The sequence below is a fragment of the Orcinus orca genome, chromosome 11 (assembly GCF_937001465.1).
Source record: "Orcinus orca chromosome 11, mOrcOrc1.1, whole genome shotgun sequence".
NCBI classification, from domain to species: Eukaryota; Metazoa; Chordata; class Mammalia; order Artiodactyla; family Delphinidae; genus Orcinus; species Orcinus orca.
The window spans coordinates 8120659-8134244 of NC_064569.1; positions in this window are offsets into that span (position 1 = coordinate 8120659).

Below are 13586 nucleotides of genomic sequence, written 5' to 3' on the forward strand. Positions count from 1 at the left end.
TCTTGACATTGAGATCTGCTGAGTTAATAGTGGGAGTTTGAGTGGATAGGAAAATAGAGTAAAATAAAAACAAAGTTAATTTTGAATATGAATAAGTACAATAGAGGCTATATTATGGCTACGACATGGAGAAAAGAGTGATAAGAGAATCATTTGTGCAAGAAGGTGAAAATACAAAAGGCAACAAGTGGTGATCGTAAAACAAGATAATCCACTCTAGACTTAGAAAATGGTGACTTTAGTAAGATGGCCGACTAGGAAGCTACGCCCTCTTTATCCCACAGAGACGCTGAGTTAACAACAGTATGTGGACAGAATACCTTTGTGAGAGCTCTAGAGACCAGTTGAAAAATTACAGCACCCAGGCCTTTGCAAAACCAAGAAGAGATTCCAACAAAAGGGGTAGGAATCTCAGCATTTGGTGTGGAGGCACCAAGAAGAAACCCTGTATAGCAGGGATCCTTCTTTGAGATTAAAACAAGAGTGAACTGTATATCCAACAGCCTGGATTGTCTGGTGGCTACTCAAGGGACTGGTTTCTGTCTTGCCTGACACAGAGTGCTTATAGGACCAGAAGAAGTTTGGAAGCTAGTGAAAGCTGAAGCAAGGAGATGCAGAGCTGCAGTTCTGCAGGCAGACATGGGGAAAGCAAGAGGTGAAAAAAGGTTTGAGAAGTTCAGGAACCTCCAGCTGGGCTAACTGGTGAAAGGTCTTAATCTTCACAAAGGCTCTATACAAAGCCTAGGAGTGCCAATCCCAGAAAAAAAAAAATACACACACACACACACACACACACACACAACACACAGAAACATGGCCCAATCAAAGGAACAAACAAAAACCCCAAAAACTGAAACTGATTTAAAAAAAAAAAGTCAGATCTATGAACTGCCCGACAAAGAATTTAAAGTAATTAGTGAGAACACAGAGAAACAACTTAATGAAGAGAATACTATGAATAATTGTATACCAACAAGTTGGATAACCTAGAGGAAATGGATAAATCCCTAGAAATGTACTAAGACTGAATCATGAAGAAGCAGAAAATCTGAACAATTCAACAATGGGTAAGATTTAAATAGTATTAAAAAACCTCCTAACAAAGAAAAGCCCAGGACCAGACGAATTCATTGGAGAATTCTACTTGATATTTAAATAAAAATTAACACTAATTCTTCTGAAAATCTTCCAAAAATCTGAAGAGGATGGAACACTTCTAAGTTCTTTGAGACCAGCATTACCCTGATACCAAAGAGAGATAAAGACATTACAAGAAAAGAAGACTATAGACTAGTATTCCTGATGAATATTAAAACAAAAATTTTCAACAAAATACTAACAAACTGAATTCAACGGCACATTAGAAAGCTTATACATGATGACAAAGTGGATTTATTTCTGGAATAGATGACTGGTTAGCATAGGAAAATCACCAATGTACTACACCACATTAATAGAATGAAAGACAAAAACCACATGATTATCTTAACTGATGGAGAAAAACCATTTGACAAAATTCCACACCCTTTTATGATAAAAATACTCAACAAACTAGGAATAGAAGGAAACTACCTCAACATAATAAAGGTCACTTATGAAAAGCCCACAGCTAACAGCACAATCAATGGTAAAAAACTGAAAGCTTTTCCTCTAAGGTCAAGAACAAGACAAGGACGCCTGCTCTCACCACTTCTATTCAACATAGTATTGGAAATCCTAGTCAAACCAGTTAGACAAAAAAAAGAAATAAAGACATCTAAGTTGGGAAAAAAAAAAGAGAAGTAAAATTATCTCTGTTCAGAGAGGACATAATCTTATATGTAGAAAATTGTCAAGACTCCACACATGCAAAAATCTGTTAGACTAATAGATGAATTTGGCTAAGTTTCAGAATAAAAAGTCAATACACAGAAATCAGTTGCATTTTTATACACTAATTAATGATCTGGAAAGGAAATGAAATTAACTAATTTGCAATAGTATCAAAAAGAATAAAATACTCAGAAGAAACCTAATTAAGGAGGTTAAAGACTTGTACACAGAAAAGTACAAAATATTGCTGAAAGAAATTAAAGAAGACATAGATACATGAAGAGTCATCCCGTGTTCATGGATTGGAAGACTTAACATTGTTAACATGTGCATACTAGAACTACCATATGATCCAGCAATTCCACTCCTGGGTATATATATTTTAAAAAAATGAAAACACTAATTTGAAAAGATACATGCACTCCAGTGTTTATAGCATCATTAATTACAGTTGCCAAGGTATGGAATTAAACTTTACAGTTGCCAAGATATGGAATTAACCTAAGTGTACATCAGTAGATGAATGGATAAAGAAGATGTGGTGTATATATACAATGGAATACTACTCAGACATAAAAAGAATGAAATTTTGCCATTTGCAACAACATGAATGGACTTGGAAGGTATTATGCTGAGTGAAATAAGTCAGAGAAAGACAAATACTGTATGATATCACTTCTAAGTGGAATCTAGAAAATATAATGAACTAGTGAATACAACAAAAAAGAAACAGACTCATAGAGAACAAACCAGTGGTTACTAGTAGCTAGAGGGAAGGCAAGAGGGGCAAGGTAGGGGTAGGGGATTAAGAGGTACAAACTACTATGTAAAAAATAAACAAGCTACAAGGATATATTGTACAACACAGGGAATATAGCCAATATTTTATAACTATACATGGAGTATAGCCTTTAAAAATTGTGAATCACTGTGTTGTACACCTGAAACATACAAAAATTTTTTTTGTTGTTTTTTTTTGTTTTTCTGCAGTATGCGGGCCTCTCACTGTTGTGGCCTCTCCCACTGTGGAGCACAGGCTCCGGACGCGCAGGCTCAGCGGCCATGGCTCACGGGCCCAGCTGCTCCGCGGCATGTGGGACCTTCCCAGACCGGAGCACAAACCCATGTCCCCCACATCAGCAGGCGGACTCTCAACAACTGAGCCACCAGGGAAGCCCTGAAACATACAAAATTTTATGTCAGCTATACCTCAATTTAAAAAAAAATGTGTATACTATCCACAGTGATGTTCAACACAATCCCTATCAAAATCCCAATGGCATTTTTTTTCAGAAATAGAAAACAAGTCATTCTAAAAGTCACATGGAATCTCTAAGGAACCTCAAATAAACAATTCTGGAAAAGAAGAACAAAGTTGGAGGACTCAACTTCCTGATTTCAAAACATATTACAAAGTGACAGTAACCAAAACAGTGTAGTAGTGGCATAAAAACAAATAAACCAATGAAATAGAATAAAGAGCCCAGAAATAAACCTCCAGGTTTATGACCATTGGATCTTCAACAGCAGTGCCAAGACAACTCAATGGGCAAAAGACCATCTCTTCAACAAAGGATGTTGGGAAAACTAGATGTTTACATGCCAGATAATGAAGTTGACCCTTATCTTACATTATATACAACAATTAACTCAAAATGGATTAAAGACCTATAAGAAAGTAATACCTATAACTAAAAAACTCCTAGAAGAAAACATACAGGAAAAGCTTCATGACTTGGTAATACTTTCTTTTATATAATACCAGAAACACAGAAAACAAAAGTGTAAATTGATGAATGGGACAGCATCAAACTTAAAAAATTTTGTGCATCAAAGAACACAATCAACAGAGTAAAAAGGTAACCTACAAAATGGGAGAAAATATTTGCAAATCATATGATAAGGGGTTAATATCCAACATATATAAAGAACTTCTATGACTCATCAACAAAAATCAAAAAGCCTGATTAAAAAATGAGCAAAGGATTTGAATAGATATTTCTCCAAATTGATATCCAAATGGTCAACAAACATATTAAAAGATGATCATCATCACTAACCATCTGAGAAAAGCAAATCAAAACCACAATGTGATATCAGCTCACACATGTTAAGATGATTAATATTTTAAAAATTACAGAAAGTAACAAGTGTTGGCAAGATGTGGAGAATTTGGAACCCTTGTATCTTGTTGGTTGGATAGCAAAATGGTGCAACCACTATGGTAGTGGTATGGTATTTTTAAACATAGTTTCTTAAAGTTTAAAAATAGAACTATTAAATGATCCAGTAATCCAACTTCTAGGAATATATTCAAAAGAATTGAAAACAGGGTCTCAAAGAAATATACTCATGTTCATAACAACACTATTCACAATAGCCAAGAGTTGAAGCAATCCAAATGTCTATCAACAGATAAATGGTTAAAGAAAATGTGGTATATACATGCAATGGAATATTATTCATCCTTAAAGCAGAAGGAAATTCTGTCACATATTGCAATATTAATGAATCTTGAGGCTACTATGTTATGTGAAATAAGTCAGTTATAAAAAGACAGTATATTATTCCACTTATAAGAGGTATCTAAGGTAATAAAATTCACAGAAACAGAAAGTAGACTACTGGCTGGAGGGAGGGAGAAAAGGGAGTTACTTAATGGGTATAGAGTTTCAGATTTGCAAGATGAAAAAATTCTGGAGCTCTGTCTTACAACAACAAGAATATAGTTAATACTGTTTAACTGTATGCTTAAAAATTATTAAGAAGGTAAATTTTACATTATGTGCTTTTACCACAATAGAAAAAAGAAAAAAATACAAAAGAAAACTTTCATAGCTGATGGAAAACTAGCGTTCAGTAATGATAAATAAGGGAAGGGAGGGTATATTGTCTAAAAATATTCGAGACGTAAGGGCAGTGTTTTCGATAGGATCTCTTCCCTCTCCCCTACTAGAGGATAGGAAATGGTCAATTGTTGGAGGAATGCAATGGGACAATGGAGATGGGAGATGGAGTAAAAGCCTCTAAGGGTTAAAATGTACAGCAGGGTCACTGCATTTATGTCCTAGATTGACACATTAACCTGTGTGCACCATGAACTAGCTTATTCACATATGGAATCATAAACAAAATGATTCCTGCTAAATTTAAACAATTAAACAATACTTAACGCCTTCTAAGAAAATTTTTAAATATTAGAAAATTAGATGTGGTTTTAGAGAAGATAGATAAATTCTAACCACTGAAGAATTCATCATGTAGCTATAGAGTATCACTTTGCATGACCCGCTCACTCATTAACATCTAGCTGTACTGCTTAAGTATCAAATTTTGGTTTAAGTCTCAGTACTTCATTGTAAAATCAAATACATTTTATCCCTTCTTCTTCTGTGTTCCTGCAGATCTGGCACAGAAAACATATTTGTAATTTATTTGCAATGTGGTAATATCAACTTTTGTCTGTTTTTTGTTGTTTTTTTTTTTGCGGTACGCGGGCCTCTTACCGCTGTGGCCTCTCCCGTCGCGGAGCACAGGCTCCGGACGCGCAGGGTCAGTGGCTATGGCTCATGGGCCTAGACGTTCTGCAGCATGTGGGATCTTCCCGGACCGGGGCATGAACCCGTGTCCCCTGCATCGGGCATGTTCAGGCGGACTCGCAACACCTGTGCCAGCAGGGAAGCCCAACTTTTGTCTGTTTTGCTATTAAAGGGAAATTTTCCCTTGAATCATGACTGTTTTCTCATGCCAGAGAATAATTGTAACAGAGAAGAATAAACCTGACTTCATATTGGATCTATTCCTTTAGCTCTCACCATTATGTCCTGTTGCCTGTGCTTAGTCATGCTGGCTCTGCACCTTTGAAAAAGAATGTTGCCTGAAGTATACAGAATATCCCTTTCTCAAGGCTCTGCCTCCCAGGCTTGATCTTTAAAGCCATAACATTTTTCATTGGTATAGAGATTAAAAGTTACAAAACAGAAAATAACATTTGTCTTGTTGGAGGTTTATGGGAACATCATGACCAGACCTATGTGGACAGCTGCAAAAACAAAGGATTATCACATTGTCTCTGGGGTCTGGCCAGCACCAACAAGTCTGCAACAAACAGCTACCCCCCTCCCCTTTTTGTATAAAAGAAGCCTGATATCCAATTCAGGTAAGATGGTTCTTTGAGACGTTAGTCCACCATCTTCTCAGGCTGCTGGTTTTCCAAATAAAGTCACTATTCCTTGCCCCAATACCTTATCTCTCGACTTACTGGCCTGTTGTGCAGCAAGCAGTACAAGCTTGGACTCAGTAACACAATTACGTGGATATATATTGAAGGAATAAATGAATGTGAGATGTATTCTATGCTTCACATTTGCAGCGGGGAGCAGATCATACTGCAAAAATTGAAGACTTCTGAACACCAACTGAACCTACTGATTAACACCAGACCAAATACAAACTCTTCCAAAGAGTAAATGTACTTTCTCTAGCTTGTTCCATAATGGATTATACCAATATTCAGAACATTTTCAACATTTTGATGAGAAAAAGATACTGCACAGAAATTTTTTGTGTTTAAGGTTCAGAAATTTCCACTGCAAACAAAATTAGGTCAGTTGACTTTATGCACAGGAAATACTTACCACAAATATCTCCCTAGAGACATTTAAGTATTTACATCTATGGTCAATAAGTGTGTCAGCTAGCAGAATGCCAATTTAGCATTTGCCTGAAGTTCAGTCACTAAAATGTGTATCAATAGTGTTAAAACTAACTTTTATAATCTAAGAATTGCATTTATTTTTAGAGTACACAGTTCTCCTATTGTTTCTGTGTTGTTAAATACAGAGCATGTAAATGGAAGATAAGGCAGCTGCTAGAAGTTAAATTCTCAAAGTCCTTTTATAAAGTGATATGATCACCTTCTCACGAGGTTACTCATACAGTCATTCAGTCTGTGTTCATAAAACATCTACTAGGTTACACTCCATATTATTTGTTGGGAGGGTTTTGTAAGTAAAATTCAAATATAAAGTACATATACACAATACAAACTTAGCTACAAAAAATGTAAAGCACAATCTACGTCTTCAGAAAATAATAAAGGGGTGGGGTGAATTTCCAGCTAATATCGTGTGGCTGCTGCGTTGGGGATGGTGGTAAAAATAAGAGAATTTATCTAAAGTGGAAAAACAAAAGTCTTAAAGCTAGAGGCCAAGAGACTTGGGTTTTGAGCATCATGCAATGTCAAAAATTACATAAAACAATTCTCTGTGTTATCAATAAATATTTATAGTGAATGCATAAAAAGAATGCATGTAAGGTATCTGTACCAATCTCAGATTAGATGTTACATCTGGGAGAGAAGAAAGGAGAAAAGTGGCTTTAGTTGTATCTGTGAATTTTATTTGTTTATTTTTTAACTTGATATGAAGAAACTATGGGCAAAATTGTCAATATATGTTATATGTGAGTCACATTGTTTTGAATCACTTTATCTGATTTTTTTCATTTTAAGTCTCAAATATGCTCTTGGCCATAATTTTATTTTCAATATCTTTAGTCATTTTGGTTACATGAATTTCATGATCAGCAATTTTTATTTTATACAAACATCAACTTCAACTAATGTGATTTTATCCCATTTATTTTAGTTGTATAACATATTACCCATTATTTTATCTCCTTATGTGTGTGTGTGTGTGTTTGTGTGTTAGACTTAACTTTTGCTATATGATCTATATTTTCTTTGTGTACTATATAGGTGTGCATTCTTCTTTTGGAAATTTGAAAGTTTTATAATCTTATTAAGGTCTTTAGTGGTAACTATTTACTTATTTACATTTTGGATGAACATTTACATTGCTTTTATTCTGAGTGAGGTTGAGTATCTGTTCAATGCTTTAGAGCCATTTGTAGATCATTCTGGTAAATTTTCTGCTTTTGTCATTTGACTATTTTTATATTGAATTTTAGAGGAGTTCTTAATGAATTTAGTCCAAATGTATTTCTAAGAGTTTTTTGGTATGTACTCAAAACTGTTGAGTGTTATTACTTGACTCAAGCTCATACGGCACCTTTCTCCCAATTTATAACCTTTACATCAGGAATCAGCAAATATAGAACAGTGGATTAAATCTATCCTGCTACCTGCTTTTTTGTAGCCTGCAAACCAAAACATATTTTTAAAATTTTTACATTTTTAATTGTTGAAAAAATCAAAAGAAAAGTACCTTGTGATATAAGAAATCTATATGCAATTCAAATTTAAATGTTTGCAAATAAAGTTTTTTTGTTAGAGTTTAATTGAGGTAACACTGGTTTATAATGTTATATATGTTTCACATGTACATTATATTTTGACTTCTATATATATTAACAGTGTGCTCACCACCAAAAGTTTAGTTTCCATCCATCACCATACAGTTGACTCACTTTACCCATTTTGCCCTCCCCCTCCACACCCCTTTACCTCTGGTAACTATTATTCTGCTCTGTGTATCCATGTGTTTGTCTTGTTTGGTTTGGTTTGTTCACTTATTTTTATATTCTACATATGAATGAAACCATATGGTATTTGTCTTTCTCTGTTCGACTTATTTCACTTGGTTTAATACCCTCAAGGTTCATACATGTCATCGCAAATGGCAAGGTTTCATCTTTTTTATGGCTGAGTAATATTCCATTTTATGTGTGTGTGTGTGTGTGTGTGTGTGTGTGTGTACCATATCTTTAACCATTCATCTATCATTGGGCAGTTAGGTTGTTTCCATACCTTGGCTATTGTAAATAATGTTGCAATGAACGTTGGAGTACATATATCTTTTTGAATTAGTGTTTTAGTATTCTATGGATAAATATCCTGAAATGGATTAGCTGTATCATATGGTAGTTCTATTCTTAATTTTTAAAGAAATCTCCATACTGTTATCCATAAAGATTAAATCAATTTACCTTTTCACCAACAGTGTATGAGCGTTTCCTTTTCTCCACATCCCTGCCAGCATTTGTTATTTCTGCCTTTTTGGTAATAGCCATCCTAATGATTGTGAGATGATATCACACTGTGGTTTTGATTTGCATTTTCCTAATAATGAGTGATGTTGAACATCTTTTCATGTACCTATTGGTCATCTATATGTCTTCTTGGGAAAACTGTCCATTCAGTTCCTCTGCCCATTTTTTAATTGGGTTGCTTGTTTTTTTGTTGTTGAGTTGTATGAATTCTTTATATATTTTGGATATTAACCATGCATCAGATATATCATTTGCAAATGTCTTCAATTCAGTAGGTTTTCTTTTTTTTTTAATTTTTGTGGATGGTTTCCTTTGATGTTCAGAAGCATTTTAGTTTGATGTAGTCCCAATTGTTTAGTTTTGCTATTGTTTCCCTTGCTTGAGAAGACCTATCCAGAAAGATATTGCTAAAAGTGATGCCAAAGAACATACTGCCTATGTTTCTTCTATGGTTTTATGTTTTTGAGTCTTACATTCAAGTCTTTAATTAACTTTTAGTTGATTTTTGTGTATGGTGTAAGATAAGGTCTAGTTTCATTCTTTTGCATGTGGCTGTCCAATTTTCCCAACACCATTTATTGAGGAGACTATCCTTTTCCATTGTATGTTCTTTGCTTCTTTATTGTAAATTAATTATCCATATACCTGTGGATTTATTTCTGGGTTCTCAATTCTGTTCCATTGATCTGTGAGTCTGTTCTTCTGCCAATACTATGCTGTTTTGATTACTATAGTTTTGTAGTATAATTTGAAATCAGGTCATGTGTTGCCTAAAGGTTTGTTCTGTTTTCTTTCCATAAGCATGCTATATCTTTCCATTTCTTTGTGTCTTCTTCAATTTCTTTCAACAATGTCACAGTTTTTTTCTTTTCTTTTTCTTTTTTTCTTTTTTTGACCATGCAGCATGACCTGTGGGATCTTAGTTCCCTGACCAGGGATTGAACTGGGGCCCTCAGAAGTGAGAGTGTGGAGTCCTGACCACTGGACCACCAGGGAATTCCCAATGTCACAGTTTTCAATGTACAGGTATTTTACCTCCTTGGTTAAATTTCTTCCTAGGTATTTTATTTTTTGTTGCAATTGTAAATGGGATTGTTTTCTCTGTCTACTTCATTGTTAAGTATAGAAACACAACAGATTTTTGTATATTGATTTTGTACACTGCAACTTTACTGTAGGCATTTATTATTTCTAATAGTTTTTAGGTAGATTCTTTAGGGTTTTCTATCTATAAAATATTTCTTCCACTAATAGTGACAGTTTTACTTCTTTCCTTATCAGTTTGGATGACTTTTTTTTTTTTGCAGTATTCGGGCCTCTCACCACCGCGGCCTCTCCTGTTGCGGAGCACAGGCTCCGGACGCGCAGGCCCAGCGGCCATGGCTCACGGGCCCAGCCGCTCCACGGCATGCGGGATCTTCCCAGACTGGGGCACGAACCCGTGTCCCCTGCGTTGGCAGGCAGACTGTCAACCACTGCGCCACCAGGGAAGCCCAGTTTGGATGAATTTTATTTCTTTTTCTTGCCTAATTTCTCTACCTAGGGCTTCCAATATGATGTTAATTAAAAGTGGTGAGAATGGACATGCTTGTCTTATTCCTAATCTTAGAGAGATAACTTTCAGTTTTTCACTGTTGAGTATGATGTTAGCTGTGGGTTTGTCATATATGGCCTATATTATGTTGAGTTATATTTCTTCTATACCCATCTTATTGTTAGTTTTCATCATATATGGGTGTCAAATAATTTTCATTGATCTTTTCTATTGTTTTTCTAGTCTCTATTTCATTTATTTCTGCTCTCATTTGTTATTTCCTTTTTTTCTGCTAACCTTGGGCTTAGTTTGTCTTTCTTTTTCTAGCTCCTTGAGCTTTGAAGTTGGGTTGTTTGTTTGAGATCTTTCTTCTGTCTTAATACATGCATTTATCACTAAAATGTCTCTCTAAGAACAGTTTTTGCAGCATCCCATTGATTTTTGTGTGTTGTTTCCATTTTCATTTTTTCAAGATACTTTAAAATTTCCCCTTTGAGTTCTTTTCTCATTCATTGTTTGTTTGGGAGTGTTGTTTAACTCCCAAATGTTTGTAATTTTTCCAGCTTTCCTCATGTTGTTGACTTCTCTTTTCACACTCTTGTGGTTGGAAAAGAAACTTGGTATGATTTCAGTCTTTTTAAATTTGCTAAGACTTGTTTGGCGACCTGTCATATGATCTGTCCTGGAGAATGTTCCACGTGCATTTGAGAAGAATGTATATTCTGCTGCTGTTGCATGGAATGCTCTGTAAGTGTCTGTTAGGTCCATTTGGTCTAAAGTATGGTTCAAGTTCAGCTTTTCCCTGTTGATTCAGCAATCTGTCCATTGTTGAAAGTGGGGTTTGAAGTCCCCTACTATTATTGTATTGCCCCTGTTTCTCCCTTCAGATCTGGTATTTGCTTAATATATTAAGTGCTATTGATGCTTTCTACTGCATTCTTCTTTTTATTCATTGAATTCTTCAGGTTCAGAATTTCTGTTTGATTTTGTGGTTTCTACCTCTTTGTTAAATTTCTCATTTTGTTCATATATTGTTTTTCTGATTTCACTGAATTTCCTTTCTGTGCTTTCTTGTAGCTCACTGAATTTCTTCAAAACAACTATTTTGAATTTTTTATCTGGTAAATAATAAATCTCTGTGTCTTTGACTTTTATTATTGAAGGATTACTATGACTTTTGCTGATGTCATGTGTCTTTGATTCTTTTTTTTTTAATAAGAAAATAAGAGTTATTAGCTTGTGTTCTGAAGATGCAGGCCAAAATCTGTTAAATGTTATAAAACAAGTTTAAAGATTCCCAAAGGAGACATAAACTTTTATTCTTTTAAATTGTTCAGTATACATCATTACATGAAAAAAAGAAAAACTTCTATAATTGTGCAGTATCCATAATCTACTCATAAACACCCAATATAATTTATAAAAATCATGCTTTTGAAACAAATAACCAAATCTTACTTAAGATACTCAACAGTAAATCTCTAATAAAAACTCTCAGCTTAATTAAGTGGCTATATCACCAAGGAACTCTTTCCATCACCAAATTATACCCAATTCTACAATTTGCCCTCTATATTAAATAATAATCTTAAACAACGAGAATCATAGGACATTGAAAAAACAAAACAGAACAAAAATCCTCTGTGAAATATCTTGTTTAACATGTTAATGCTGCATTTGGAGATATAATCATCTATCTTGAACTATGACGAGTAAACTAACACCTTCTAAATGTCTTTACACTTCTTAAAATCAAAGGCATAATTCACAATTAAGTATTTTTCCAAATTTGCAACTCACTGTTTCAGGCAGAGTTGCATTGATTAGGCTGGTAGAAGTACTGTTTTTTTGCATGGACTGGTTCCTTGGCCACAACCAGACATAAAGATCTAATGGTTTGTTCTAACAATGCAATTGCTTGCTGTTGGGAAATGTCCTGACCCAGTGGTAAGTATGTGATTAATAGCCAATATTTGGTCATTTTCCTTCAACCTTTGATCCCTGCCAGCTATACTCCCTGGCTGCACTTCCTTCACGAAGATATCAGCTTCTCCCAGATTTTGACCTCTGAGCATCACCACACTGAATCCAAGGCCTCCAGTTGAGGGCTGTTCTATATCTATGTATTCAATTTGCTGGCCCTGAGCCATCTGTTGCATGATTGAATTAATATCTTCATTTCCCGACTTTGGGGTCCAAGGAAATAACCCAGACACAGTCAAGTTGTTAGAGGACCTTTGGGCATTCCCATTAGTAATGGCACCATCCATGATCATCAATAAGCCTTTCCTAGAAAAATCAAAGTTGGCTGAACAAGCTGAGGGTATATGGCTGAGCTGCCCCTTCAGTTGCTTGATGGACTGTTGAAGTGTGTGTATCTGGATGAAGAGAGGACTAGCGTTTTATAAAACATAGATAGCTTCTCATTCTGCAAAGTGTCACCCTTCTCCTGTAATTTCATTTCCAAGTGATCAAGAACTTGTAGGGCCTGCAGTTTACCTGTAGCAGGATTTTCAGGCACCTTGAATTACTGTCTTCAATCACTTTTAAAGAAACCTGGTCGGGCGGCGGCACCGGTGAGAGGGCAGGTGGGCGGGTTCAGCGTCAGTCCTCCCTCCTGTCTTTGATTCTGTGTTCCTCGGAGGTTTGTATTAGTGTTTTCACATTTGAAGTAGCAGTCACCCTCTCCAATCTTTGCTAGCTGCCTTCAAGTGAGAGATACTTTTTGTTGGTCCTGCTTATATGCGGAGGCTTTCTTCCATCTTGTATGGACACACTTCCTGCACACTTCCTGCTCCCTCTTTTGGCAGAATTCTTAAGCTTCTATGCCTTCTCTCCACCTTACAACACACCAGGCTGACTGTTGGTAACCTCCTTTTTCTCTTCTAGAAGCTGGTGCTGTAGCTCAAGATTGTGGTTTCTCACTTGTGTTCAGACCATGCCCTATTTTCTGTGTGTCCTCTCTGTCTATACAAGCTTGCTTCCAACACCACCCTCAGGAACACACCCAAAGAACGAAGCACAGAGTGGGAGAAGGTGTAGGTTTGGCACTTGGGGCATTGAGGGCACCCACAGGCAGTTGGGGGCATCCTCAAGTGAAGACCCACCCTGGGTGGGTCTCCTGCTCGAGTCTAGACCACAGTCAGTAGGCATCTCTTTAATGCCCTCTGATATTCTTATCTGCCTCTTTCTTTCATACTCTGTAGTCGAGAGCCATCACGGCTGGGGA